Source organism: Neopelma chrysocephalum, unplaced genomic scaffold (assembly GCF_003984885.1).
Source record: "Neopelma chrysocephalum unplaced genomic scaffold, ASM398488v2 Primary Assembly neopelma1_64, whole genome shotgun sequence".
Lineage (NCBI taxonomy): Eukaryota > Metazoa > Chordata > Aves > Passeriformes > Pipridae > Neopelma > Neopelma chrysocephalum.
Window position 1 is genome coordinate 7943150 of NW_020897721.1, and position 24106 is coordinate 7967255.

General features: G+C 40.7%; 1 long non-coding RNA gene across 1 annotated transcript in view; it reads right to left on the reverse strand.

Annotated features, from left to right (window-relative positions):
• LOC113967618 overlaps nucleotides 1-23636 on the reverse strand; it is a 62303-nt gene extending 38667 nt beyond the window's left edge. Inside the window, exons 1-2 of the long non-coding RNA XR_003534244.1 lie at nucleotides 23492-23636; nucleotides 14635-14710 (exon numbers count right to left, since the gene is read on the reverse strand). This is a non-coding gene — a long non-coding RNA (uncharacterized LOC113967618). The remainder of the gene's footprint in view (nucleotides 1-14634; nucleotides 14711-23491) is intronic.
• Nucleotides 23637-24106: the final 470 nt, after the last annotated feature.

Below are 24106 nucleotides of genomic sequence, written 5' to 3' on the forward strand. Positions count from 1 at the left end.
CATTTGCAGTTTTTATTGATCTAGCAGATTCTGAGTCAGGTGATGTGGAGAATTTTCCACTGACATTCACAACCCTTGGCCCAGAAAAATGGATTTAGGATGTACTCATTTCATATTCAGCATCTAACTGATGAGTTTCTATTTGATCACTCTTTCACTCTGGCAAATAATTGTGCTCTATTTTTCTTAAAATGTATTCAAAGAAAGAGTCAGTCTTCCATTTAATCATCCTAACTCTAAAAAGTGTTGGTAACTTGACAGCTAAGCATAAAAACAGATTGAGAATCCAGAAAATATCAGATACAACCTAGAAACAGTGTTATAAACCTCACAGAGACACTGAAATGAGATGACAGCAAATGTGGAAAAGTGAGGATGGTCCTTCTCAAGGAATCAAACCATTAACTCCAGATCATCCAGTGATGACTCAACTCACCATTTGCAGCAATAAATATGAGTGACACACAGGTTGCAGCTGGTTTCCCCTCACAAATATGAAGGAGGGAAGGGAACAAAAGAAAATAACCAAAACAACCCTGCTGTCCCTCTTTTCATACTCTGAAACATGATGTTTCAGACAATTCCTGGGAGATGTAGAATAAAACCCCTTCAGCCACACTTGGAGGAGGTACTTGAATCCAGGACTGCAGCTTCACAATGAGCTGAACAGCTCCATATTAAGGACCTTCAGGCAAGTTGTTGCTAATGAAAGTCCTTGGCCACGTGGGACACAGCAGGGTCCTGCAGTCCTGCTTGCCCCAGATGAGGGTACCACAGTTTTCAAATGACACAGGAAAGAAAGGAAGGGAGAAAGCCAATCCCCGGGGAATTCTGTGTTCTACAAGCTCTGAATTAATCGAGCCTGGGCAGAACAGGCAGGGGAATGCAGCCTGTCCAAGCCACACCTGGCAGCAAGGGATAAGCCAGGACATGCTCAGGACACAGGGAATTACCAGCAGAACCAGCCACTGCAGGGAGCTGCAGCTTCGGGGGGGAAGAGGTAATGACGTGACCAATTGAAGCAAAACTGAGATGTGGGAATGTTTTTGGATCAAACCCCTAAAAATAAAGAGAGTGGCAGTATTTTTACGATTCAGAGATTACATGTAAAGATCTGCAACCGAGTCAAACCCCCCTTCTATTCAAAACAGTCTCAATTTCCAGAAATCAATACACAGAAATGAAAAAAATTGGTATCTTCAAAACAGCTTTTGAGATCTAAGTGTTTGAACACCAGTGTATGGCACCTTTTAAAGCACAACCTGTGCAGTTCTAAGGGAGGCCAGACCACGTGCAGTGTGAGAGGAACAGGCTGGCTTGAACTCCTCCAGACAGCTGGGAAATTTAAAAGAGATGCTCTTAGCTCACTTGAAAAAAGGAAAGGAAGCAAACTACTTTTGAAAGTAAAGTTGGACGTTTTAAGACAAGTCTAAACAGGTTTTAGAATTACCTTGATCTTTCTGGAGATTTCATCTGATTTTTGCTGCACTTCTCCATGGGATTACCTGTACTGGTTATGACTCTAATATTCTTTTATAGCTATAGAGCCATATAAACCTATAAAACTGAAAGTTCTGACTGCCAGTGATGTTTTTCACCTCTATATCCAGACTAATAGCCTTTAATTTTACTTATTCAAAGTGTCCTGCATCTCTTTATGTATTTTTGTCATTGCATAACTTGTATAAGATGACTATTACAGCATTCTTTATGATACTGGCAAGTCTCTATCTCAACAGCAGATAGCAATTCTTTTTTTCTTTTTTTTTTTTTTTTTTATAAAACAAAATTAAAATAGCAGTATTCCAGTGAATTTTCTACCAGGAAAAGAAAAATGGCATCTGTACAGGATAACGAAACTGGGTTTAGGGCTTCTGATACGTTTCCTACCTTTTCCCTAGATATGAAAAAAAAATACACTCTTGTACTTGCCTAACCTACAGTTATCTGGGTTTCACATGCTCTGTCCCTCACAAAAAGCCTGAACTCACCCTTGTTCAGGGTGAATCTCGAGTCCAAGAGAATACAAGAGGATTTGCCACAAAGCAGTGGTGGCACAGCTTGAAGACACAATCAGAAGACAGCAAACAGAAACATTCACATTTAAGCTAATTCAGTTTTTTTCTCAGGGAATTTTCAAAGAATTATGAAAAACAGAGAAGAGACAGTGAACTGTTGTGCAGTTGACTGATAAATATTTCACATCCCAGAGTTTACCTCTGATTCAAAAGCATTAAAGGTGAGCAAAGCCTATTGCAGGTTCAAGCAAACATGATGGTTTCCTGAAATCCCTGAGCTCCATCAGACTGACAGTCCATGTACACTGCACTGTTCACCTCAATTCTCCTCTTTATACTCCTGTAACTTTTCATAGGGTCTGCATTTTAGGGGCTCACAAAGATTTATTCAATTGCACATCAGAAAAAAAAATAATAATTTTTGGTAGGAAATTGAGAATAAAGATTTACTGAGGGCAAGTTCTTAGCTGGCAACACCTCATTCTAAGAGCTGCTACTCCACAGGCAGGCTCAGAGCTCGTTTCTGTTCAGGTCACAAGTTTCAGCTGTCACCAAGCACAAGAGTAACAGCCATAAAAACTTGAGGATGGTGCTGCAGACAGTGCTGGGAGGAGAGCCCTTCTCCCTGCACACCCTGGTGCCCCGAGCTGGTTAAATGCCAGGCTGACACACAACTAAAACTGTTTATTTAGCATGGCTGTGTTCCTTTTCTTATGGGGGACTGTCCCATCTGGGAGCTGTCCCATAAGAATGAGAAATCTTGTCACTCTTTCTTTCAGTGCTGAACTAACAATCTTAATGTATTAATACACTAAAACATCTTTACCTGATATTTATGTTACCTGATGGCTTTGAAAGCCTATTTTAATGAAGCAGCAGCTGATGCTTTGAACATTTGAGCTCCTGGGTTTCCCGCGGGTTAAACCCTGAACAGCAGGAGGGGAAGGGACAAATGACAGAGTCAGTGAATCCTCAGCTTCAGCACCAAACACACAAAAGCAACCAGCACAAAGTGAAGCAGAAAGAAAAAGGGCCTGATGATTGCAGGTCCCAGTGGGTCTGTCTCCAAAGCAAGGGAAATCAGGCAGGAGACAGAGACCCACGAAGCCATAAGTAGCAGGAATGTCTCACTGAAATCAGTGGCAAAACTCTTGGGGGCAGCTCACCAGATCTTGTACTAAGAGAACTGAAGAAGTAGAAAAAGTGAAATAAGAGAGCTTGCACCAGGATGGGAGAACCCAGCTGGAGAGGGAAATGCCAGTAATTCTTTGTTACGTACTGTTTTTAACACTAAAGTATTGCAGAAAGTAAAAACATCAAGAAGTCAGCAAATTTTCCCCAAATGATTACTTTTTTTTCCCTGTGAATATGAAAAGTAAGTTTCACAATTTCCTGGCAGAATTTCTCATTTCAAGAAAAACACAAATTACTATTTGGATTAAAGCATTATTATTTCACAGTGTAGTTTCACTCCTCCTTTGGCAGCCACCGATAGAGAACTGAAAATCTTATTGATTCATTCTGCACGTATCCACTCATTTAATATTCTTTTGCTCTAACTTTTAATCATCAGCAGGAAAGTCTCATCTCTCCCTAGCAAACAAGGCAGCATTTTCATCTTCAAAACCCCAGAGAACCTAAATAATTTTTTATAAAATTGAGAAGTAGAGGGAGGTTCTCTCTGGACTGACTGTTTCTCCTGTTTTTGCACCTGCATTATCCTCCTGGATTATCCTGCTGTCAGCTGCCTCTGCACAGAAAGCACTGATATATGCACACCACTGACTGAAGTCTTTTGCTTTTTCAAGCCACGCTCGCCCACTTCACAGTTGATGCTGCACCATCAGCAGTATTTTAGGAGAGATTTCAAAAAGCATTTCATTATTGAGGTCTCTGCAACAAGGACACCCTGTGTTCTGTGGCAGGAGGGGTGTAGGATAGGAAGGAGGGTTAAATAGCTGCCAGGGGTAGAGTGAGCAGTGCCAAAGGTTCCCAGAGCAGCCTGCAGCTGAGTGAATGAGCTCAGGGTCCTCCCGGGGCAACACACTCCTTTTAACATGAACAAGGAACACTTGGCATCTTTAAACTCTGCTTACCTGGATATCAGGTCAAATGGATGGAATATTTCATCTGTTGGAATTGTTGAGGATTACAGTGAAAGTGCCCCTTTAACGTGCACTTGAAAGTCTATTTCCGAGCAGCGAGGAGGGTTTGCTGCAAGCAGGGTATGATTTGAAAACAATGAGGAGACAGCTGCTGTTTGCAGAGGTCAAAGATATTAGTGAAAATACCTAAAATTTTAGCCAAAATGCTAGGTGCTGCAGCAAGGAGAAAGTGTAAAAAAAAAAAGGAATAACATGCTGAAAAATGAGTCCTGCGGGGCGCAAACAGAAGATCTGACATTTCCTGACAGTTTAGATAAATCCATTGTAATGAGAAAAGAAAGATTCTGTATGAAATCAATTCTGTTTGCAATAGTTATCCTCGGATGTTCTGAAGAACCGTTTCACATCTCAGAGATGACATCCTTTTCTTCAGGGCCTAATCCAAAAACCGTTTAAGTTAGTGGGCTGCAAATGGCTCAGCTCACCCAGGAGTGATAGCATCTGCCAGGAGATTTGTTTCACATCTTTACACTTCCAAAAGCATCACAGACACATCTCCAGGAAGAGGAGAGGGAGGAGGGACATGTCCAGCTGCCCCCAAATCTTTGTTTAGCTTTTCCACCGTTTGAAACCTTTCCCACATTTTTTTTTATGGTGGCAAAAAATGATCCGTCCCATCACAGGACACCAGGAAAAAGGAAGAACAAATACTGGTTTTCCAATGTGCAGTCTGCATTAGTGTAGCCACAATGTAATTCTTTTTAGGTTAACTAAAACATTTGATCTAAAATGTGTAAATAAAATAGAAGATACAATGGAAACACATATAAACATGCCACATTAAAGGGTTTCCTTGAAAACTAATTGACTGGAGAAAAGGGAATCATAATTCACGTGGAAAGAGATAAAAAGAGCACAAAGTAATAACGAAAATACTCAAGCCAAGACTCTTACACAAACAAATATACTGTGGTGGAAGAGAATGTGAAGTTTTACATTTAAAGTTTTCTATACCATTTTACTTTGTATATTTAAACAATGAGGAAACAGGAAACTTCCTCCACAGAACAATCTGGATGGCAGTTTGCTCCACTGAGAAGCAGGAGGAAGTAAGGATAAAAATATTGCCTTTAGTGACAGTTTTACACACAGTTTTGTTACCAGATTGAAGTCAAACAAATCAGAGGTGCATTTGTGAAAGAACTTATTAGAAAGATCCCTGGAAGATTAACAAAGAATTCACATACTATTAGTGACAAGTGCAGGAAGATGAATTGTTCCTGGTTTTGAGACTTCAGTAAAATTCAAAAAACCCCTCTCCCAAACTCAGTGCCAAAACCCAGTGCTAAGGCTGGTGCTGATTAAACTGTGGCTCCTCTGCCAGAGCACTTTGTCAGATGTCCCACAGCTTCAGATAACACAAACTTGACAAAACTCTGAGGGAACTGCTGGAGGAAATAGGCTGGAGGACGGCCAAAATGACCAACAAATCTTTGCTACTGCTAATGCAAGTAAGGAGGGAAAAGAAAGATAAAGGAGAACAAGCAGTGCTGTCCCTTCCTCCTCTCCCCTGGATGGGCAGCAGTGGCTCCATCACCACATCTCTGCTCAGCCCACCCTGGTACCATCCTGGTGTGTGCTCAGTGACCTCCACACACAGCACAAGGTTCTCACCTCCTTCAGCTGAGGGCAAACCAGGCCCAGGGGAAGAGGCTGAAGAACCATCTCATCCCTCTGTACTGATCAGGCACATCTCTGTTCCCCTCAGACTCTCTCCAGAAGGGTTCTGCTCTCAAACAGCTGCTGCCATGGCAGAGGGAGAGGAATGCATGGCATGGGTTGGGTTTTTTACATAACCCTGTGTTAAAACCCTGTTTTAACCCTGTTAAAATCCTTTATGTTCTTCATAAGGAGACGAGTGGCGTGAGCACAAATTCCTTTTTAGAAAACTCCTGTAAGAAGCAAGCTTGCCTACTACCTTGTATGATAGTTTGGGATTAAAGTTCTTCCCCAGAAAATTGGAAATCCAGGTTCAATTCTTCCTTCTGCTTTAGCATATTCAGGATCACACCCTCCCTTTCCCAAGTGACACACATTATGCCACAGGCTGCTGGATAACAAGGTATCAGCAAAATCTTTTGATAAAGCTGCATCACTGTACTGAGAGAAGACACTGAGATTATTTGAAGAGTGGAAAGAGCGAGATTTTAGATTCAAACAGGTTATACAAGTGGTTATATTCAAGGGAGGAACAAGAATCCCAATTTCCAGTCTTTATATTTAGGACCACTTGTTTATTTGATTCAGTAACCGTTTAAATACTGAGATAACAAAAGAGAATTTGGAGAGAGACCTGTCTTATTTTGTACTATTTTTAGTATGCTTGTTTTCTGCCTTTCCTAAGTCACTCACCAGTTTTCCAGCACCTGTAACATTCAGCTTTTGTTGTGCTGACTCCAAAGTGAAGCACTGGATGAAAAGAGGGGCAGAATGTTTAATATCTGAGGGTACCCCTGGAATGCATTTTCTTGGGAGGCAGTGAAGACACACACAACCCCCAATTCAAGCAAGAAGAACTCCAAAGATCAGCTTTCTCTCCAATTTTTACCTCTGCACTCAGGGAAATGCAGATACCTTACTGGAAATAAATAAGCATTTTCCATTTCCCTTTCTGTTTTCTCTTCCCCTAGTATAAATCATGAAAGCACCCAGCAAAACCAGGGAAATAACTTCGTTCAATAACAGTTGGAGGGAAGAATCCATATTTTGTAATACTTCATACATACCCCTCTCTATTACTTGCTTGGTTGACAAAATTCCTCAAGGAAACTCCTTAAGACTACACCAGTTTAAAACACTTCTTTCTTTTTCTTACTCCATGCTCAAACACAAGATTGGCTTTTTTTGCTTAAACTGGTTTACATTTCATGTGCATTCATTGTCCTGTAAGTGTATGAAAGTCTCTTAATAACTAATAGTTTAAAACTGGCTAAAATGTCCCAATGTAGACAAGAGTCCACTCATGAAAATTGTGTGTCAATTTTTTCATATTTCCTGCAATCTGCACATATTTTGTCTAATTATATTTGGAAGTACATCTGCTTGGACACCTGCAGAATCACTGCAAGTTGTCATTTTCATTCTTGAAGCACTATTTAAATTTTAAATTTGGCATCTGTCAAAAACAAACAAAAACTGCTATTGGACATCATAATACAGCAGCTAAAACTTGCCGAATTTTACCAAATCACAGAGGATGACAGACAAGGCCTTCAGACTGAATCTTTGTGTCAGCACTCTGGAGCAGGAGGAAAATCACTGTGATGTATTTCTAGCAAGGTGTATTTTATTCTGATTAAGTCCCCACCAAACTGATTGGATGAGATCACTTGAAAGCACTGACAATATGTTTTTTCCCCTCAAAGCACTGTCGAAAACTTCCCCATTGGTCCCAGTAATAGGAGGCTCAGTAACACCCCTGTCTGACAGACTGGGACACAGAGAGCTGTCAGCCCCAGAGCAGACTGCACATGATTGTTGAGGGGATTTGGTATTTCGTGTATTTTGCCTAATAGGGGAGCCTGTGCTCAGCATTTCCTGCAGCAAAAGAAGACAGATGAAATCTCTGGGCACTTCATTGCTGCTGTCTCTCAAAGATTTCCTGTCAAAATGGGCCTATAAGGGAAGAAAGGTTTTCAATAACGTTGGTTTTTTTTTTTTTACCTGGCAGGATTTCCAGTCTTGCTATGAAGGAGTTTGAAGGCTCTGTCTTTGTGAAAACACTGCTGCCAAACTACCATATCTAGTTGTGTTTAAAAATAAAAAAGCAATATGACTCACATTACCATAGTGTATCCTACAAACCCAGCTTTGATTGACATTCTATCCATATTTTATACAGAGCTTTTTTCCTTCCGTCAAATGGAGCAAGTGACCTTGATGTTACTGTGCTTTGCAACTTAAACAGGGAAAGCATATTTGTTGTCAACTTCTTTAGGGATGCAGTTTTCAACAGAGTACACAGGGAAAAGGAACACAGCTCCCATTATTAATAGTAGGAGTTGTTCATGTAACGCCTTGTTCATCTCATTGAGACTTCACCCTTTTTTGTCAGCCTTCTTAGGAGGTTGCCATGTGAATTTTATCTGCATAGAATTAAAAGGAACAAAGAAAATGATAATTCTTTTTGGTATCAATTCCAAATAAAAAATGTTGTGCGTGTCTGATAATCTGTAATTCCCCAAGGAATTTAATCCTGGGTGCAATCATGAGAAACAAGCCTTTTCCCTACCTCACCATTAAAAATGAGCAAACAAAACACTCGTTTTTCAAAACTACCTGGGATTCTGGAGACTGTTCTGAGAAAAAGAGGAGGATGTCCAAAATCATCCAATCCTACAGAAGGAATACTTCTGTCTGTCTAAGGCAAGGGGCAGCAGGGTTGGGATGGGGAACGTGGTTGTTCCTCTGGCACACAGCCCCCACCTCCCTGGGGTTTCCCTGCCAGGAAGAGGCTCCTTAACCTGCTCTCCTGTGAGCTTTTCTCCTAGAAGTGGAGCAGGAAATTCGGGTTTTGTAGGTCTGAGGTGTTAAATTAACTTGATTTATTACAGACTAGATGGAGGATTTTACTTTGTGGCCTGAGAACCCCCTGCTGTCTGAGAAAACTCAAGTGATGCACATTAACTATGTCTAAACAGACTGTGGAGGATAATTTAATTTGCTGCAGAATGGTTTGCTCCAACAGGGGTCTTGAACAAGGAAAATTAGAGGATATGAGGCTTGCTGTCTGCTTTTGGTAAAGACAAAACTTATCTAAATTGGAAGACAGGTAAAACTTTACTATATCAAAAAAAAAGAGGAAACATTTGTCAAATAGGAATGAACAATACCTTTTCCAGGAAATGGGATCAGCAGCTGTGACAGAGAAACAGGGATGGAGGGGAGGGAATGCAGCACTAAAAGCAAGGACTGACACCAAGCAAACGCAGTGAAGGGGGAAGAAGAGTCTTCTGAAGTAGGTGGCTCTCAGGAGGCTAAGGATGATTTTCAGGGTCACAAGGGAGTTTTTGCATGGTCAGCCAGCCTGGGCAGCAGAGTCACACTGGGGAATGACTGAGAGCCTGGGAAGGACTCCAGACATGCAGAAACAAATGCATGAACACCTGGATGAGCAAAGAGAGGAGAGCTCAGCAGAGGCAGGGGCAGGTTCCACACATGGGCCTGGCACACAGAGCTCCTGCAAAGTCCAGCATCCCACACCCTAATGCCTGGGAAAGGCAGAGTTGGGAAGAGCTGCACAGCTCTGAGTCCAAAAAGGAAACCAGCATGTCAGCACTACATCAGGAGATGTGCAGTGTTGGATGGAGTAAGGCTGAGATGTCAGAGATGCATTGGAAGGTACTTATCTTTTTATCTACACAGAAGAGATTTATGAAAGCAGTTAGTAAAGAGCCATGTTAGCAACAGTACACAACTTGAGGGGAAAGATGTATAGATTAAGATATTGCAGAAGGTGTTAAAATACCTAAAGCAAAGAGAAATTCAGAATTAAAGAGGCCACATGTTCACAAACTTCCTCAACCTTCTCTCTCCTCTCCTGTAGGAAAAGAGCCACACAGACCTAAACAGCAAAATATTCCAGGAGACAGCAAAGAAAGCAGGTGCTTTCCTGCAGCCTCAGTCAAACCCTCAGCACTCAGGCAGATCCCTCAGCATAGTTCACCAGTGGCCCTGGTACTGCAATGCTCTACCTTGGCAGGAAACCTGGGATTCATATTCCTCAAAGACTGGTTTGGAGACTAGTGCATGAAATGTTTTTGAATGCACTCCCCAAGCTTATATGTGAGACTATAATGTTTTTATCTGAGCAATTATTGTGTAATATTTCAACAGCCCATCCCATTTGGGTTGACAGCAGGGCCACCCCTGAGCTGGGCAGGTCCCCCCCAGCTGGAAGGAGCCCTGGAGCCCTGAGAGGGAACTGCAGCAGTGGCAGCTGTGGGCTCCCCCCTTCTTTGTGTCACCACAAACCCACAGTCTGACATGTGGCTGTATTTCTGGGGCAAAGAACTCAGTTACAAGCTTTTTTTCTCGTGGTAACTTTTCATCAAGTAAACCTCCTGCCACTCATCTGCACAGGGTCCCAGTCTCACAAAAAAATATAAAATAAAAAAAATATAAAAAAATAAAGAGGTAGTTCACCAGGCTGGAAAGACAGAGAAAAGAAATGTCTTTGGCAGGATGGTTCAGCCTGTAGCAGTTTGAAACTTCAGATAAAGATGCAGAATCAGGCTTTTCCTTCACAAACTGCCAGAAATGCACACAATGACACACAATGGAAGTGAAGAACTGATGCTCTGGGCCTAGATGGGCTCCTCTCAGTGTGCCTTGGCATAAGCATGGAGTTAAAACTCGTTTAGGTCAGAGGAGATTAATTCCACTGTGATCTCTTTGTCCAGCTCTGAGTGCTGAGATGCTGAGCAGTGTGTGATGAGCTGCAGAAGCAGCTGTGAGGACACATCACCAGGCAGGTTCTGTTTGGTTGGTTTTCTCCCTTGCATAACATGATTCCAAGTAAAGCAGAATATTCAAGTAAAAAAAAAAAAAGATAATTCCCCTGGACCTCTTCTACCCAGTCCAAATTATGACTTATCAAAATTAATGACCACAATATGTCTTTAAAGCCACAGTTAAGGCTTTGATACGTGAGCTTTCTAGCACGTGCCCCACAAGAAGTCTGAATTAACAAATAAAAACAAACTTAAACTTCTCTTCGTGGTCAAACACAACTTGACCTCTGTGCCATAGTTTAAAAAAAAAATCAAACAAACAAACCAAAATAAAACCCACCTCATATTATTTTTTTATACACAATTTTATGTGGAAACACAGGGTCTACTGTGACTTGCTTTTAAAAACACCATTAGATTATTTACCAGATGATGCACCATAATTCATGTCTAAAAACACCTTCTCCAGGAAAGACAGACACAAGCCTTTTGAGGATTCTCTGCTCCCATCTATCATGGCTAGAGACGTGTGAATCACAACAATAAATTCCACCATCCCAGAAAATGACATTACCCTGCACTACTCTCACAATTTAATACTTTTCTGATTACCAGGATCCTTCTTTCAGCAGCTGTTCCTAAATCCCTTTATTTTCAGTGCAATATAGTCCCACATATAACTCTCCCTTTTCCACATCCCCGTGCAATTTAGAGCAGCTGACTAGAAACCAATTTAGTAATTAAAAATTTCCACGCCTACACCTTCTGAGATCACAGCACTTGCCAGTGCAGGAAATGAGGAGACAGGGAAAATACAGGATGGGCTGTTACCAGCAACCCATGTCTTGTATCATCTGAAGGTGCAGGTACATTATTCTTTTCAAGTATGTACAGTATCAGCCAAATAACACTTCTGTGAAGCATTTAGGAACTGCAGGAAAATCTCACCATACACACTTTTTAAAAAGGACTCTGGTATCTTAAGTTTAGAAAGTCCACAGCTCAAAAAACTTACTCTCGAAATGCAAGAAAAGATGCAAAAGAATAAGACTGTAAATCACAAGGGAACAGGGATGTTCAAATATGCAGAAATCTGCTCTGCATGCAATGATTGCAAGTTCAGTCCTTCTTCTAGAGAACAATATGCTAAACTGCACAAACAGAATACTTTGCCTTTTACATTTCTGTAGACTTTAAAGCACTTTGATGGTCTTGCTATATTGGTTTTACATAATTTCCAAGTAGTATTCTTTTTCTGGCTTTGTTTTCCTTCCTTCTTTATTTTTGCACTAATGTCTCTGAGAATCCATTTGGTGAATTTGTAGTGCTAAAAACACTGAGGCTGCTTTTAGAATAAAGTCAAACTCCAAACAAATAATGCAGAATGAAGCATTGGCAGCTCTTTTAGCAGAAGTTAAAAAAGCTTCAAAAAAATTAAAAATCAAAGAACCAACCAACCACTTCCTCTTAAACAGCAAAAGTGGAACTTCAGCAGATAGATGGGTACAAATACTGAACATATTCATTTTTCCCCATCTTCTGTCTCCATCACATTTTTTTTCTCCCATTTGAATCTGTGTTTGACTGCCAAGCAAAGCCCAGGTAGTGAAGCACTTTATTAGTAACTGACCTTCTAGAAAGACTTACACAATCTGTTTTCAGTTTTTACATAAATTATGTTTCTATGTATAGTAAATATCAGGGACTAGAATAAACAACTAGATAAATGTTTATTAGTCTTGATTATTATATTATAAGCACTCTCACCAAGTCCTACTGGAACCATCTCCCCCCACTCACAGTGTGGCCAGTTAACAAACAGTGCCCAGTACTGGGGGTCCCAGGGCTCACTCTTCAGCCTATAAACCCACCTATTCAATATGATATTCTCAAAGCACTGCACTCAGTTGATTAAAGCCATGTTTGCTGTGATGTAAACATCACAGCATCACCAAAGTGTCAACATCGTCAAACACTCATTTTGGAATTATTTTAACACAGTCTGACTACACTAACAGTTCATCAGGGTATTTGAACTAAAACATCCTTGTTAATTTGTGCATGTACACCACAAATTAACAAAGTAATACACTGAAGAATCCGTTGCCCTTTTCTACCATAGGCAGAAACCACACATAATTTGTCCCGTGAAGGTGAACCATTACACAACTACACCCTCGTTCCAACATTTATTTTTTGAAAAACTAAAACATCTAAGTCTGTTACAGAATCTAACAGAACAGTTTCACAAAGCTTCTCAAGACCATAATGAATCCCAAGCACCAGATTTCTCCAGGCTTTCCTGAGAACAGCGTGGAGACAACCAGGGCCAGACTGACCCCTCTGACATCAGGGATGGAATGACAGGGATGACAAGGTGCACAACCCTCAGGATGAGCTGGCAGCAAGTACAGCCCCATCAGCCATCAGAAATCTTCCACTCCACTCCAGTATCTCTGTGGCCATTAAAATAAAATCCCAGGGGGACAATCCCAGCTCTGGCACTGCTGGGAAGGGACCCTACAGGGAGCTGGTACCCCTTCCTCGGGTCATCCCTGCAGCCTAACTGGGACTCTGCAGCCTTGCCTCATGGGCACAGATCCCAGCACAGTTTGGGTGGGGAGGGACACCCAAAGGTCCCCCCGTCCAACCCCCTTGCTCTGAGCAGGGATATCTTCAACCAGAGCTGTTCCCCCTCAGAGCCCCATCCAACCCCACCTGGAATGTCTGCAGGGGTGGGGTGTCCCTGCCTCTGTGGGAAACCCCTTCCAGTGTTTAACACCCTCCATCCTTCTGTCTCATCCAAATCAATGCTCTTTTAGTTTCAACATCACCCTGTCCTGTCCCAACAGGCCCTGCTGTCCTTCTCCCTGACCCCCTTCCCACAGCGAAAGGTTTCCCTGGAGCCTTCTCTTCTCCTGGCAGAACAACCCCAAGTCTCTCAGCCTTTTCCTCATAGGAGAGGTGCTGCAGCCCTTTAAGTTTCTTTTTGGCCTCCTCAGGACCTACCCAACAGGTCCATACCCTTCCTGTCCCGAGGAACCCAGACTCCACAGGGTCTTGATGTGGACCAGGAGGTGAAGGACTCTACATATTTTTCCTGTCCCCCGTAAGCTGACAATTTTTTTCCTATTTTCCCAATATCTGATGTAGCTCTATAGATCCTCAGGTTCTTTAAATGTTGTGTGAATAGGCTGCTGTTAAAAGGAATAGGAAAAAAAACCCCACAATTAGGACGTCTGCTCTGGGAAAGACTGAAATATGAGCTCATCCTTCCACAGGCACCAGAGATTCCATGGGACAGAAGGGACATTATCCATGTCCTAATTTCAGGGAAATCTTCAGTTTGAGTTGTGCTTTATAAACCTGCACAGAATCCCATCACCAGACACAGAGCTGCAGCACACCAGGTTTCATTAGTTCCACTGCTTGCAAACGACGTGTTTATTTTAATAAAACATGAATACCTGCAAACAGGAGCCTGCTGCCAGGTGGGGTTTTTCTGTTTGTTTGGTTTACTTGAAGAGCTTTAGATAAAGCCACAATATTAAGCAGTAATTTCGCCTGTGTTTTAAATCACACTATCAACAGTGAGATCACAGATGAGAGAGGCAGATAAAGTGACTGTGATGCAGAATGAGCTGAGCCACCCCTGCCCCAGCCTGGCTCAGGCTGCTCCCACCCTGATGAAATCCTTCAGGTTATTCCAGATTCTTGCATTCAATACTGCAAAAGTGAGTTTCCTGCTTAATGCTATAAAGCAACACTGAATAAATACAAATAGTTTAATCTTCCTCTGCAGTCATATCCTCCCACACTGGTAAGTGTAATTAGAAAAATGCTACATTGCATGTCTTGAATAGTGAATGCAGCTGATTGTTAATCATTATATTTACATAGTTTATATGAAAAATATTTAAATTCATGAATGCTCCAACTTTTCTTTGCCATAACATTAATACCTGAACAGCACTTGAATGTATAATAGCATATTTGGACCTTATTGATTCTTCTGCAATGTCCTTGTAGGAAAACTGTTGGACAATGAACTTCTAGGTGCACAGAGCACTTGGAACTAAAAAAAACAGGAGTATTTCTTGGGTAAAAGTGGCATATGCTTGGAGGGAGAGAGGGGAAAGATACACATTCCAAACTGACATGAAAATGTGTTCACATAAATATATGGTGAACTGTAGTGTATTGAAAGAAAATTTGAGGAAGTGCCTTTTATAAAATCCTTTTTTTTGCCAAAATTGACTATCAATAACCTTTCATCTATTTTTAACATTCACAAAATAATGATTTTCACAAAAACACAATGATAAAAAGGTTTATATGAAGCATGGAATTTCATTTTGCCAACAATAACTGTCTCGTATTTGTTTTACAGAGAGCAGACAAAACAAAAATGTATCACATATTTTGAGAAAATAAAAAATTAAGAATGGTCTTTTAAGAAATAACTTCTTAGAAATTTGACCAGGAAGCAATGTATGCTCACTAGCAATACCTCTGATAAGATTTTTGAAATTACACAATAAATGCATAAGGTATTAATAGAACATTTTTCAAACCTGAGTTGGAGAAAGAGCATCTAGTATTCCATAAAACTAGTTTTATAAACCAGACAGTTATTTACAAAAAACCCCTCAGTTTATTTTCCAGGTGCCCAGTCCAGGCTACCACGGACTCAGTTTTCAGCAAACCAGTGTTCCCACCTTTAAGGAACTGGTTTCCAGTGCCCCTTTGAGTTGTTCATTCAAATTTGAACATGTTCTAAAGATTCTTATATATGCATTTAACTGTTCCAATAGGTGCCCAAATGAGAGCAACACCGTCCAGCTGTAATACAACTTCACCAGACAGTCCTAAGAAATGCTTCATTCAGGTTCTCTGCAACTTCATGGGAAAAATCTGGAAATAACCTCAACGCCTCCCTGTAGGCACAACTATTTACAGTTCTCCCCAGCTCTTAATCTGTGTTTATCCCATATTCCAAAAAGGATTATTCATAAGTCTATGACGTACTTTATACACATTTACTTGCTAAACACATCAAATGTGGTGTTTTATGGCAAAGATACACGTGAAGATTTATTTCCTGGTAAGAAGCAGAACAGGTGGGCATGTTTGGGGAGTGATTAGATTATTAATGAAGTATTTAAAATTCAGGAGTGCTGTGAGTGAACTGCCCCCTTGAATGGTTTAAAAGCTAATATTAAACAGTTTTCAACAGTTTCAGTACTTACACAGTGAGATCACCAGAACTAAACCAGCAGATCAGAAACAATTCCAACACACAGACACGTGCCATAACAGTTCCTGGAAAGAGCACAGGACAATCCACTGTCTCCTGCAAAATCAACTACTTTTTAGTTCAAGATCCTCAGCCACTGAAACAGGATATTATTTTGTGTCCTGAATAACACCTTGTTCCAGTTTCTAAGGAAACCAGCACCAAAAACTAAGTTTACAATGCTGCATCCTCCAGAAATTGCCTACAACATCAGTCCCTGGGGTATTATTACCAAGTGCTATTTGCATTTAAATTTCTATAACCCTTAAGCAGCTGGATTGTTTGTTTCCATGCACAGTTATGATCTCCTGGGTCCCCAGGTATCAATCCTCACCTCTCCGTGGGGCTTCCCAACCCACCAGCATCTCATGACTTAAAAACTGTATTTCAAACCAGGAACACCATTTGTGAATTCTTATTTTAGAACTTTCCTTCTGTCACCCTCAGTGTCCTTTCTACTGTGTTTTAAAGATTTTTAATTTTAATTTTGCAGCTATTTTTTCCACCAAAAAATTCTTCCACGAAATTCTACAAGCTCTGTATTTATTCTGTATTTAGTGATATCACTTAGTGAACAGGATAAAAAGAGGCTTTTCTAAACAAATCACTTTTAGGATTAAGCAATCACACTTAGCCTGAGAAACAGAGATTGTGAATATAAGAAGCATTACATTTACAGTCATTTATACTTGTTCTTGGAAATTTTGCTGAGTTTCCTGAAATCATTTAAAAAAGGAAAAAAAAGATGGTATTATGGTGCTTCTAAGTCAAATGAGCAATTAATAATAATAAAAAATAATATGTTGAAACCACTAAAAATATTAAAAGAATACTGAAAAAATTAAAGTAATGCTTCAAGGTGATAAATGCACATTCCCCATTGCTTGGATGCAATACATCTTTAGTTAATTACATAATGCCTACTGTGATGCATTTCTTTGATGTTAAATCTTCTTTTCATTGTAAATAATTAGCGTAGGATTACTTGCAGGATGGATTACTATTTGCTGGCTGTTGAGTTCATTGGGCAGTGCTGTTGATTTTGTGCACTTCTGACAACAAAGTGATGTCCCTGTTCCAGTCTCATCCTGAGCAGCCCCGAGCACCTCTCCAGACACAACGAGCCCTGAAATCAGCCAGTGAACTGAACAGGACTTTGCATCTCATCAGAGCAGTTCTCAACGAGAAGTGAAAGGCCACACATGACATTAAGTCATTCTCTGGCTCTGCTGAGTGTCTCTCACATCCCAGCCAAAGGTTGGGCACTGAGGGTGATGTTTGGTGGGCTGCACTGGGAAAGCACAGCAAAGGCTGGTTCCTTTGCCTACCAACGAGAAGCAAAGGCAGGAGTGAAGATCCCCCCTTGCCAGCATCACCCCCTGGGCACGGATTGGCAGGGCTGCCCCAGCCCTGAGCCCCAGCACACAGTCAGGCTCCTCTGCAACTCTGAGCCCCAGCACACAGCCAGATTCTCTGCAACCTGCACTGCAGCCAGCCCAGCACAAACAGCTTCACACCACCAGAGAGGAGGCTGCTTGAAAGGAAAGGTACTACAAGGAGAGGATAACAGAGGGAAAAAGAAAGGGAAGGTCACGGATAGAGATGGGAACAAGACTTCTCAGGATTTAAAAAATAAGGCTGTCTTAAACAGCTGTGAAATGAAACCCCTGAGCAATCAGCCTTATTTCTGTGTCACAGCTGAGCCATCTATAGGAAATATTGTATCAGTGGTATTTGAACAAATAAAAACGAAGGGAAGTTTAATGCAAAAAGGAAGAACAGGAAATCTACGTTGCAGAATGAAGAGGGGTGGTTTTTTTATTCCTCATTCCTTTTTTATTTCTGCCCCTTTTCTTTTTATTTTTATGCAAAACACTCTTGGGCTCCACGTTCCTGCAAAGTCTCCTGGTGGGACTCCTTACCAACACCTGGCTATTCCATATACTCATGTCAGAGCAAAATTCAAGCTCAGAAACAGAAACCAAAATTGTTAAGAAGGTTTTTAAGATACTCCCTAAGAATGAGATAATCATTCATGAGAATTGATGCAATCCTTACAAGGAATAAGCTCCTGCCAAAGACTGAATTGAATCAGAGGGACAGTGCTGAAGCTGCATCCTGTTAGGAATATTCAATTGGAAAATGTTTCATACATATTTTGCATCCATTTTTCCAGTGTCTAATTGGGCTGGAGGAGTGAGATAACTCACAGCCCATTCACTGTTCTGGCAAGGCACAAGTGTAAAGAGAGATGGGAATTGTTAACAAGCCAATATTAGTCCAGTAACACGACTCCATCACTTTATTTCCATCTCTTGGAAGGATGTCACAGATTCTCATGTAGGAGATTTGTTCCTCCTTTTGCCACAGAGATTAACTCCAACCTGTGGTACCAATATTGGCTGGAAGGACTCGCCCAGGAGCTCCACTGCTGGGTTATTATCTGGGATCTATTATGTTTTACATTCCTCAGAAAATCTTTAAGCCAGATCTTTGACATTCAGCTGCCTGTAAAGACACACACCACCCGATGGGAGGCTTTGATGTGCATTTTGAGGATTAAATAATCTAGATGGAAGGCAATGTGTTTCCAGCCAAGAAGAAAACTATGGAGGAAATTTTGCCTCCTGCTGTTCAGCTCTGCTGGCAGTCAATACCTTTTAGCCTACCCTCTAAATTTGATTTCATACATATTTACAGACTATTTTTCCTCTTACTACTAATTCTTTTGAGACCAAATTAAGAACAAAGATAGCAGGAACAGGCTTCATCAAATAAAAATGTAAATATGCTGCATCTCATTTTTGGATGAAGAGCATTTATTTAAATATTTTCTCCAATGGAATATCTTTGCAGTATCATTATTGCTTGCAACTGGGAAAGTAATAGCCTTACAAGTCAGAGTAACCCACTGAGGCTTAAGCAAATTTATGAATTTAAATAATGTCGTTTACTTAAAACAAATCCTAAAATTCTCTGCATTTGTAGACAAGAAAAGAATAGTAATAATAAAACAATTAGATACTAAGGAAGAGATAATCTCCCTTCCTATATTCAGTGTGCATTGTCATACAACTCAATAGTTTTAGCTATAAAAGAAACACTGGAGAAATTACAAACTGACTTTTTTTCACATATTTTGAAAGCAACTGGAAAATCTGAAGTTAAAACTGAAAATTATGGTGCTACAAAGTGAGATTAGTCCATAACATATTTCCAATTTTCATTTTCTTAAAGGAGGTTTAAAACAGCTTATTTTTTTTTAATTAGCAGCCCACCCTTTCTGTCTGATTGACTTCACAGGTAAGTAGGCAAATATGGAAGATACAGGATGCTGCCTTGATGAAGCCAATGAAGTTACAGCAGTGACTCTGTGGAGTAAAAATCTTACCAGAAATGTTTGATCTCTTTTATTTCCCATTTAAATTCAATGAGAAAAATATTATACCCTGTCTGACTGAACGCTCTGACATTTCTCCCCTCAGTTATGACTTCAACCCACAGTCAAAGTATCCTAAAAGGATTCTGAAAAGTCATTACCAATAATTGTTGCTGTAAACAACAGAAGGTTTTATGTTTCATCATCAGCCTCATTTTTCAAAAGATATAAGACATATTTTTGTCCAGAATGACAGACTTCAGTCAAGCTCAGTACAAAAGTAATGTACAAAGGAAGGAAAGAGTAACTAGACGTATTTTTTACATATTCACCTGGCATGACATTCATCAGAAGTAATTTTGACCTCTAGATTTTCTTAATTTTCAGGTTCTTCCATCCCATCCTACCCAAAACCCTCACAGAAGCTGCCCTATGGGTTTTGTAGGACCAAAGTAGCTCAGGAGCTTTAAAACACTGTTAAACATCTTACACCATCAGCTGCTTCCCCACACATCCCCCCAGGCCCTTGTTCCCCATGCTGTGCTCCCAGAGGAACAGTCCCAGCCCTGGGGAGGCTTTAATGTCACATTTGTGCTGGACAAGTGTCCCCAGGACAGTCCCTGCCCTGGATCAGACACCCAGGGCTGTTCTGGCAGCCAGGCTGGCCACAGACACACACTCTGTTCCTGAGCAAGGTGACTTCCAGAGTCATGGATCATTTCATCCAAACAAAAGGTCAAAGCAAGAACCCACTGGATTTTCTGGGTCGCATCAAACTTCAGCTTCCTCTTCCCTGCCCAGCTCCTGAGGAGAGTGTGCAAACCCAGCTCCCTGAGCAGAGGTGGCACGATTTACGTGAGAATATGTGTGTTATCCTTGCCTGCAGGTATTTCTCCACAGAAGAATATATTAGGGCCTGCTGCCTTGTATCATCTTCTTTTGAGAAACTGAATCACAGTTGTGCTGCTTCTAAAGTGTCAGATGTTCACAAGGCAATATTAAACTGATATGTGTTTGTTACATAGCATATAGATACTCTTTGTTGACGTCTCATGATATTTCTATATAGGGCAAGATAAAATCTACTTGAAAGAAGAGCAAATACGTTAAATGTTTTTCCTCAAGAAAACTCCTGCAGAGAGGAAGGAGAGATTAATCTCTTTGTAAGTGCTGGCAACGTTTCAGAAATGTCTCTACAAAGAACTGTGACAAGTTTAGCAGTGACACTATGTGGAATAGTGAGGAGACCAAACACGAAGCTGAAGAGCCAAACTTGCCCATTGAGCCTCTGTGTCCATCCCCCAGTGAGGTGTGTGAGGTTCCAACACAGCCCCTGGGCAGTGGGAGTTCCCTGTCCATGGGGCTGTTCCTCTGAGCCTGCAGGAGGATCCCAAATATTCTCAGCTCAGGTTTGACCCCTATGGCTTCACTTCAGTTCTCTGTTTCTCCATTTGTTAGCATCTGATTCACAATAGAGAAGTTGTTTGTTAGTTCTGACCAGGCACAGAGACAATACACAAAATATTTCAATTTATTTAGTTGAACAAGCAGAACCCTGAAAAAAATAGATCTTTTATTTCCAGTGCAAATACTTGTCCTCATCAATTCAGGGATGCTTTCCACGAGAGTTTGCAGATACATCTTTTAAATTCACAAACCCTGCGTGCCAGCCTGGGAGAGCTGTTTGTGCCCAGGGGCTGCAGGGCACTGGGAACATGGGAATGTGTCCCTGCCTTGGATTCCTTGGCAGTTCCCACACCAACAGCTCGGCATTTCCTCTGCCAGGCTCCAGGGGCACAGAAACACCAACAGTTCACTCATCTTGGGGAAATTCTCAAATTTTTCTCATGTCCTGGAGACAGGAGCACACACCCAGAAGGTCTGTGGTGTGATAATAATAACAACCTAAATCTAGGAAAGGAAAAAAATATTATGTTCTAATAAGGAAAACAAAAAAAAGAGATTAACAGAAAGATTTAAGATGAGCTTTAAAAGAAAGTATTTCTTGTGAATTGTTTTTCTTTAAGGGCCTGGTTGTGACTTCTGCAGATAAAATATTGTCATGCCAGTAAGTGTTTTCTTAGAATGATGTCATAGAATTTTTGAGAATTAAAAAAAAAAAACAAACTTTTTCTCATCTGCAAGATTATATTCAAGAGAGATGTTTTGCAAATTCTCCTGCAAGGACAGTATACATCAGAATTATACAAATGAATGTTTTCACAATCTCAGAGGATTCACCACTGTAATTAAAAGGTGAATTTTTCACTTTTATTTTGTTATTCTTGTCTCCTGGGTCTGATTTATAACTTTTGTTATACAATTATATTCATTTATTTCTTTGTACCATGTTGTATGTTATTTCAAAAGTAACATCTAGGGTGTCCTTGCTTTAAAATGTAGATTTAGCCTCTCTGGATGAAACTTGGTAGAACATCCGTGTTTGAAAGTATGAAAAATTACACATTTTCTGAGTGAACCAGGCTGAGTGCTCACATTATACTGTCTCTAAGAGAAAATTAAAGTGCTGCTGATAGCTGAGGGACTGGATGGCTCAAGGGAATCAGAGTGTGACACAGCCTTTCATCTGATGAAAACCAGCATGAATTTAGCCCATGCTGATAATGACCAAAAGTCATTATCATTTGTTCAGTAATTTATTTAAAATGAGTTAGGGGTCTGGCTCACGTCTTGGTGGCAAAGAGGCCAAATTAGAACTGAGCAAATAATGAAGAAATGTCTCTGGAAAAATTATTTCACATCTTTAAATTAGTATGCTTAAACTTCTTTCTGTTTATTACCTTCTTAATATTTTAACAAACAGGTCTAGGAGGACGGATGTTTGTGAATTTAAAAGATGTATCTGCAAACTCTCGTGGAAAGCAAATCCTGAATTGATGAGGACAAGTATTTGCACTGGAAATAAAAGATCTATTTTTCAGGGTTCTGCTTATTCAACTAAATAAATTGAAATATTTTGTGTATTGTCTCTGTGCCTGGTCAGAACTAACAAACAACTTCTCTATTGTGAATCAGATGCTAACAAATGAAGTGCTTTGCAGAAAGCTACAGAATCACAGTTATTTACAGAAAAAAAAAAAAAACAAACAAAACCATCCCACAAGTTATATGGAGTTAAGCAAAAGTAACCAAACAAAAACTGCAGAGCCACAAAACTCTGAGCAGAACTGTGAGAAAGGAAGATTATATCACATTTAACACGCGCCTTTACAGTTTCCAAGCATCTCCATCACCCCCAGGTGTCTCTCTGACTGCCCAGGACAGAAGGTGAGCACTGCACTGCCTGGAGATCATTTATTCTCATGATGGGAGACCTTGTGGCAGCAAGGTTTGAACGTGTACCAGGATCTGGTAAGCAGGGGGGGGATAAGGGATTCACACAATCACTGAGCTCCACAGAGGACCTGAACATCATCTTGTCCAACCCAGCCTGCACTGGGTCATGGATTAATTCCCTCCTAGTTGCAGGGCCTTACATTTACCTTCTTTGGACTTTGTGAGGTTTCTATTGCTCCATTTCTCCAGGCTGCCAAGGGCTCTCTGAAGGACAGCACAACCTCCTGCAGGATCAGCTGCTCCTCCCAGTTTCATCCTGGCTGCAACACCATTTTGGATTCTCTTCAACAGATCTTCCAATTTCCAAAAGAATGTGATCAAACTATGGTGAAACTACAGCAAATGGAGAGTCAGCCTCTGAAAGCTGGAGGACTCCTGCTGCAAAGCAGGAGACAAGGAGAACTTTGTGGTATAACTACAGTAATGAGCTGATGGCCTTCCACGTGTAAACACACAAACCAGACTCCAATTGCACTCCTTTTTTGATCCCAAAGGTATTCTGACCTATGGAGTGCCCCTAAAGGCACACAAGAGAAAGCTGCCAAGACAATGAACAGCAGTGCTTTGGTTTCCCTCTTGGCTGGGGTTCCTGCTCCCCTGGGAACAGCAGGACTCTGGGAAACACCAACTGCACAAAACTATGGCAAAACTGCAGGCAAAGGGGAGCACTGCTGGCAATTGTGTTTCTGTGGGACTGGCAATATGGCACAAGTCACCAGGAAGGTCTCCTCACTGAGAAACACCATATTTAACTGGAATAAATAGTATTACCTCTGATTTACATCAGCAAGTCCGAGAGGAGAAAAACATCTGGAAGAGCTCACCTTGAGAGGAGCCATAAGCTTATTTCTACTGTTGATAAACAGAATGTCAGCAACAACAACCACCAGCTTCCACTGTTAAATGTGTTCCTCTTCGTGCCACAGGGAAAAATGGTGCTTAAGGCAGAACAATCACACCTCAATTGGCCTTAAGCTAAAATGACACCGTAAATAAACAGTGTGAGAAACAGTAATAATGACAGCAATGAAAACAGATATAAAAACCAAGAACCAAAGTAGAACTGTTGCAAAGTAACATATCTTCAAACTTACAAAACTAGCTGGGACATTTAAAGATCCATTCAGAATAATAAAGAGAAAAATGGCGAATGAAAATCTATTACAACGCTTGAAATTGTCCTTTTGACCTTTATTTAAATTAGCAAAAGTTGCATGTTCATACCCGATGGCAAAATATAGTCCTTTTCTAGCAAAACATGGAAGTTTGGTATTAATACAGAGCATGTAATATTAAAAGAGTCATCTATTATAAAATCTAAGTCATGACTATACTGCCAAGTACTGAGCTTAGCAAAGAAATACTAATTCTGGCTAAATTGGTCCAAAACCCAATAAAACTACTCAATGAAAATTTGGGTGAATTGTTCATTTGCAGAC